Here is a 6,843-nt window from a genome sequence, read left to right as displayed (position 1 = left end):
TGAAAAAAAATAGCAAAAAACGATTTACAAATGAGTTTTCATGGCCAAAATCAGCAGTCTTACATTAGTGGTATACAGTTTGGCATGCAAGTACCTTTTACAGCTTACTATTTGGTATGGGGTTTGTAGACAATACAATGCCCTGTAGTTGTTTTCATCCTTGTCGTTTGGTTACTGGTAGATAGTTGTCTCATAGGTATTATACCACATCTCCTTATATTTTATACTGGTGGAACTCATTCCAGACACAAACACTGACGTGATATCATACATTTTTATGATACGCAGACGATTCAGTTTCTAAAGAATATTTTATGACGACTCTGTTATAATCTTTACAAAAATATGCTTACAGGATGTCCCAAAGGTACATACGGTCTAGATTGTCTGAATATATATAATTGTAAAGTTGTCAAAAAGTGTGACCGCAGAACTGGAGAATGCAAGAATTGCCAAAAAAATCCATGTGAAGATGATGACGGAGGAGATAATGATGATGACGATAAGTCCACAGTATCAACCAAAGGTAGCGATTTTTTTTATTAAGTTTTCACTGACTCAATGTCTACATATTTTTATTATGATATTTCCTAACTTGAGTTTTTTTTTTTTCTATCTTGTTTATATTATATTTTCAAACTTTATTTAGCAGAATGACTGTAACACCCAATGTTATTGCATCACGTAAACCTTTGTCTTTTACGAAATTAAAAAAAATAAACTTAAAAAAGTATGCAGCAGATTTATAAACATATCGAAGTAGGTAAACTGATAATTTAATAATCATTATTTCATTCTTTTAAAAATACTCGTATTACAATTTTCAAATGGGTGTAGTGAAACTTATTATAGTTAGGAATCATTTAATTTTTATCAGTTGAAGTTGTACCTTCTTAACACCCTTATATGTATAAATATATTAAAATAAAATTATTTCTGCAGACTATAGTACAACACTAAGACCACAGTCAACAGAGAAGAGTTCTGCACCATCAACAGTTATAGGTGTGACTTCAACTGAAGCTGACAATGAAATTCAATACAGTACGTAATAAAACAGTTTTGTCTCAACAGGGAAGAGGAAATACGACTCTTCTTTAAACGAAATTATAAATAAACAAGATATCTTCAGTATGCAAACTGATAAATGCATGTTTCAAGCGAATTTTGAAGTTTGTTGAAAATATATGAATATTCAGTTCTTACTTCTGCAAAATGTGTGAAATAGGACAACCTTGACCTATATGTTTGAGAGCTAATGTCTTCTACACATACGTAGGAAGATATAACTGTCCAACTGTCTTTTTTTTCAATCAAAAGTTTGTCAACATAAAGTCCCTCCCATGTTACATAGAAATGGAACGAAACTGGACATATCACACCATGGATTGTTGGTTATATCCTTCTTTCCTATTTTATGTGTATCTTATAACAAAAAACACGGAAAATGCCAACTCTAAGAATGGGAAGTTTGTGACTGTCAAATATCCAACAGCTTACCAGGAATAGAACTAAACTTAAAACACTTTAGAATTACTTCATATTGCGTGTAATTGTCTTTGTCTGCCTTTGTATCTTAATCAGATTTATTTCATCATTATCCTCTGTAAACCCTTGTTTAATAGGGTGCTGCTTGGATAATGTAACAAATCATCCGAAACTACAATTCATTGAACAATATGGTAAGATTCCTTACGTTTTTTTTTTTTGTGATTTGCGACTTCAGATAGAAAAATATGTATTTCCGTTTATTAATTTAATTCAGATATAACTACAGTTCATCCTTGTGAAAGATGTGAAGAGTTTGGAAACTGTTCAAATGAACACGGTTGTGCTTTATTTTCAGCAGGACATGGTACGTAAACTATTGATACAAAATGATGATATGCGGTATGATTTCCAATGAAACAATTTTTCATTAGAGGCCAAAAGAAGAGGATGTATACAACTATGGGTCACTGAACAGTCTTCCATAATGAGGAAACCATATACCATATGCATATTGTAATCTATACAAGGCACCGGAAAGACAGAATGTGAAACAATTTTATGCTAATCAATAATCGAAAAACAAATACGGCATGCAGACATCAACAAATGACAGCCACTGAAGTACAGGCTCTTGACTTGGGTAAGATACAAGAATGATTTTGTGCGGGAATATCAGTCAACGAAAGAGTTCTTCCTACTGGCTGCCTTGTTTCACTTTTCAATGTTGAGATTCTTTTCTTTCTAATTACTTTACTTGCTTTTAAAACACATACGTAACTCATCTTCAGTTAAGGGCCAAATTGAAGTTCGCATGAATAGGGATTCAAATGAGGTTGAATTATTGACGTGCAAGCCAAAATATATTAGCGATGTATTTAAGGTTATTTAGACAAAAAAATGAACAAAACTGGATGCTAATAGAGAAATATCATTTCACAATACCGCATTTATTAATGTTTGAAACAAAAAAATATATTTTGATTTTTTGTCAACTTTGTAACCAATGTGCCTTTAAAACATGAATAACTTTGTCAAACCTTTATAGAATATTATGAGCTTAGAACAGAAGCTTCTTTAGATCAATAAATAGCATTTAAAGGGAAAAATTGGATTTTTTTTTATACTTTTCTGCATCATAATGATACATGGTCTTTGTTTTTGTCAGTCAACATTATACTTTACACTGAAATCAGCAAATCTCATTGTGACTTGGATGGAGAGTTGTCTCATTGGCACTCATACCACATCTCCTTATTTCTATTTACACTTGGTTTCATGGAACCCTTTACAATTTACTTTATACATATAAATAAATACATGTTTACTATGTTTAAAATAACATGTATTGGAACTTATTCAAGTGTGTCGTCCTTTTTAGGAGGTACTGTTAAAGAAGGCTTAGGAAAGGGTCATACAATATTGATAGCTGTTGTTCTTTCTTTAGCTATAATTACAATTTTATTAATTACCTGTATTGACTTAAGAGAAAGGTGAGTAAATATTTTGATAGCAACAATAATAAATTTGAATACGCACATATATATATTAAATGAAACAATAAACAAATATGAAATAAACTCATCATAGATACAAGGATTAAAATTTTGTACGCCAGACGCTCGTTTCGTCTACAAAAGACTGACACTCAAATAAAAAAAATAATTAAAAAGCCCTGTAAAGTACGATGTTTAAGAGCATTGACGACCCAAAGTTCCGAAAGGTTTGCCAAATACAGCTGAGGTAGTCTATTCCTGGGGTAGAAAATCCTTAATATTTCGTAGAAGTCAAAGTTTTGTAAACAGTTAATTTCTAATTATGACCATATCAATGATGACTCGTGTCAACACAGAAGTGCTGACTACTGGGCTGATGATATCCTCGGGTAGGAAACCTTCACCAGCAGTGGCATCGACTTTCAGTGGTTGTAAATACACTCATTAAAAGATACTAGGATTATAATTTTGTACGCCAGACGCGCGTTTTGTCTACAAAAGACTCATCAATAAAAAAAAAGGTTAGATGAAATGATCATTTTTTACACCAAGATAAATTTAATGTTAACACATTTAACTGCGGTAATTGTGTTGAGTCACGTCGTACAACACCGATAGTGTTAAGTTTGATATATCATTGACTCATGACTTCCCTTTTACATGAAGACGTTATGTAAACAAAACCATGGATGCCACTGTGATATGCTTAATCTTTAACATCATTACAGTTATTGTGTGATTTTAATTCGTGTTTAGATTCGTGTTGTTCAGTATTTAGTTTTCTATTTGATACCATTATTCAAGTATGCACCTTTGATCCCTTGACTATACTGTAGTATATCATATTCTATGCCTATACTTATGAATTTTAATTGCCCGCTGATATATTTCTAGTATACCTGTTGGAACAATCCATGATGATCAGACTAAAAACTTCACGTTGGAATGTCTGTGTTCATGCCAACTCATATCAGAAAATGTGTTTATACATGTTTTACTGCTACAGACATAGAATTCAAAACAACCTAATTATTGTATCCTAATGTACATATAATTTTTAGTCATATTTATGTTGTCCGAAAATTTATATCTATTCTTTTCATTCTATTCATTTTGGCAGAACAAGGTCAGATTTGTTGGTGTGAAGTCATATTTTGATCTATTGATGTTCATTATATAAAGTAGCTACATGTAATGTCTAGCATGCTTTATAAGACTGAATAGTTTGTACCTTGGTCAAAGCAGAAGATAAAGCGTTTTAAATAGTAAATAGACATTGAAAACTTAAAGTTTCAATTCCCTCAGTAAAAGTTTACCGTACCAGGTTTGTAGTTCCATTAAGATTAGACTTTGTTTCGAGGTTCTAAAATTTTATTAAATACACATTTGTTTCCTTTCCAAGACTATATTAGTCTTTGTCTGTTGACCGTGTTGAGTGTTATGCCATGGCATTGTCAGTTTGTTTTCGACTTATTAGTTTAAATATCCCTTTGGTATCTTCGGTTTATCTTTTTTGCACTCTAAAGAGAACCTAATGACTGTAATTCAAAATCTTTTCGGTTACTATCACACGCTTAAATATTGACTATTGTGTGAACGTCATTTTTTTTCTTTCAGAAATCACAGAAAACAGAAACAGAAAAACATCAAAATCAGCACTAGGTATAGATATATGACAACTTTTACACAATTATGTAATTGCCTTGATTTCTAAAATTGAACGAATATTGTTAATATAGAATACCAATTTGATTGGGGGGGGGGGGGGGTGGGGGGGGGGGGTGGGAGGGGTTTACTTAGAAATTTTTTTGGTAAGGGTGTGCAGTTTTTGCCTCAGAAAACGTACCAATTTTAATATATCATTCACTGAAATTCAGTACCTATATTTATATACATATTAAAGAAAGAATGACCTATACTTATATACAATATCTAAAATATGACCCATGCTTATTTAAGCACTAAACCTATATCATCACTCATTATTCATAAATATACAGTTACCCTTCAGTTTTTTTATATATGAATTGACATCGTTTGGTGCACATATATTTTATCGTTATATATAAGCATGGATTATAAGATTAACTGCATGTTTAAGTGGGTGTAACATTTTAGCGGGTGTATATAGCGCATTAGCCATCCTACTATGTAGAAGTGTGCTGAAGGAGAACGGTGTTACTTATTTATAGTGCCGTCAAAACGTTACTGAAGATCAAATCAGGAGACAAATTTCTGGGGTTCATTTTGGAACTTATTTGAAAGGTGAAGTTTCAAATGAATTGATTTAATTTAATATATTAATTGACCATTAGTAATATAAGATTCTCAATAGCATATTTATATATGATATGTAGATCATACCCCAAATCAATATACAGTTATCAAACGTAAATACATTTCAATATAGGAGTCATTAAAAAGGAGGGTCATTTTTATATAGAATGTCGCAAAATTATGACCCATATTTTTGGCACATCCCCGTTTACCCAATAATAGGAAGTTAACACTCCCCCCCCCCCCCCCCCCCCCCCGGTGGTATTTCCAAGCATTATATTTTGCACCCATGAAACACAGGCCAGACAATGAATTTCATTCGTGTTTTCTATCAATATATCTACGGATAAGGGATAATCTGCAGCTGTTGGCAGTGCCAACGTCTTACTCATTTATATTACAATTCATTTTTGTAAATATTTTGCTCCAAATCTGAACGTTGACACTATAAATTACATGTTGAAGTGATCTTTCTAATTAACTTCGATAGTCTTCTTTTAACACATTTCAAGACACAGGTTGATTAAGAGCTAGTCATACTGTATAGACACCTGACTGTTTTGAAAACTTGACGTTGACCCTGTATTTAGTTTTTGTTTATGTCGTTAGGTTTCTGTCTCATTTATATCTACCTAACATTTCCTTGTATTCATATTATAAAGTTGTCGTATGACTGCCACGATATTGACCTTCTTGCCTAATGGTCTAGAGTAAACTTATTCGACGTCTTTCCTGGAGTCAAATGGTATTTCGGTATTTGTTTCACATCCAGTGTTTTATGGCATTTCAGAATTTGTTTCACATCCAATGTTTTCTGTTGTCAGATTTTCATGGTTTGAACACGTATTGTTTTTCATTTCTGCTTCAAAAATCATGGATTGTAATGGTTTGTTTTATTTGAATTTCAGGTAAATTTTCCTGCTCCGATGAAACAACAGAATATGTCGATCCAGAACCTGTATATTCTGAAATGAAAGAAGAAGAAATAGGTTTACGAAATGGGAACTGTTATACACCAAACCTTCCCGACAGACCTGTCAATCATGATTACTATATACTGCCAGAAACTGATGAAAACATCGAAACAGATGAGTGTGGGTATCTCAACCCTTACACTGCATTACGATTCGCACGAAGTGACAGTTATCTGTTCAGGGACAGAGACTTGAGTGATAATGGAACATATGATGTGACATATTCTTTAGCAAAAGCAATACAAAGGGACGGAAACTCAAGTGACGAGGAGCATGAAGATTAAGATAAACTCGTGTATGATTCTAGTCAGAAAGATGAACGGTCCAGTGATGTGCTGGTGTATTTTGTGCTTGAAAAAAAAATGATAAACAAACTGAATCTCGCGATAATCTTGAATGAGAAAAACTTTTAAAACAGATATCAAAATCAAGGCCAAGCATTTAATTTAGAGAACACATTATTATGTGCAATATTTATTGTTAAAATTGTAGTTCTATGTAAATATGTCGCTGCTTTAAATTCTAAGCTGCCAGAGGTCGTAATTTGATTTTGTACATATTTTGTGGATCTGTAATTTTACCGTCAACTTCATACGAATGATAAAAAT

At 32.4% G+C, this 6,843-nt stretch overlaps 1 long non-coding RNA gene across 1 annotated transcript; it reads left to right on the top strand.

The window, feature by feature from the left end:
* The first annotated feature begins 1,765 nt into the window (after positions 1-1,765).
* Positions 1,766-4,627, top strand: LOC127710878 (uncharacterized). The gene is made up of 3 exons (XR_007986378.1): positions 1,766-1,855; positions 2,870-2,981; positions 4,602-4,627. It is a non-coding gene; the product is annotated as an uncharacterized LOC127710878 (long non-coding RNA).
* Positions 4,628-6,843: the final 2,216 nt, after the last annotated feature.

The sequence above is a fragment of the Mytilus californianus genome, unplaced genomic scaffold, assembly GCF_021869535.1.
Source record: "Mytilus californianus isolate M0D057914Y unplaced genomic scaffold, xbMytCali1.0.p SCAF_8, whole genome shotgun sequence".
Taxonomy (NCBI): domain Eukaryota; kingdom Metazoa; phylum Mollusca; class Bivalvia; order Mytilida; family Mytilidae; genus Mytilus; species Mytilus californianus.
This window is presented reverse-complemented; position numbering and strand designations above follow the sequence as displayed.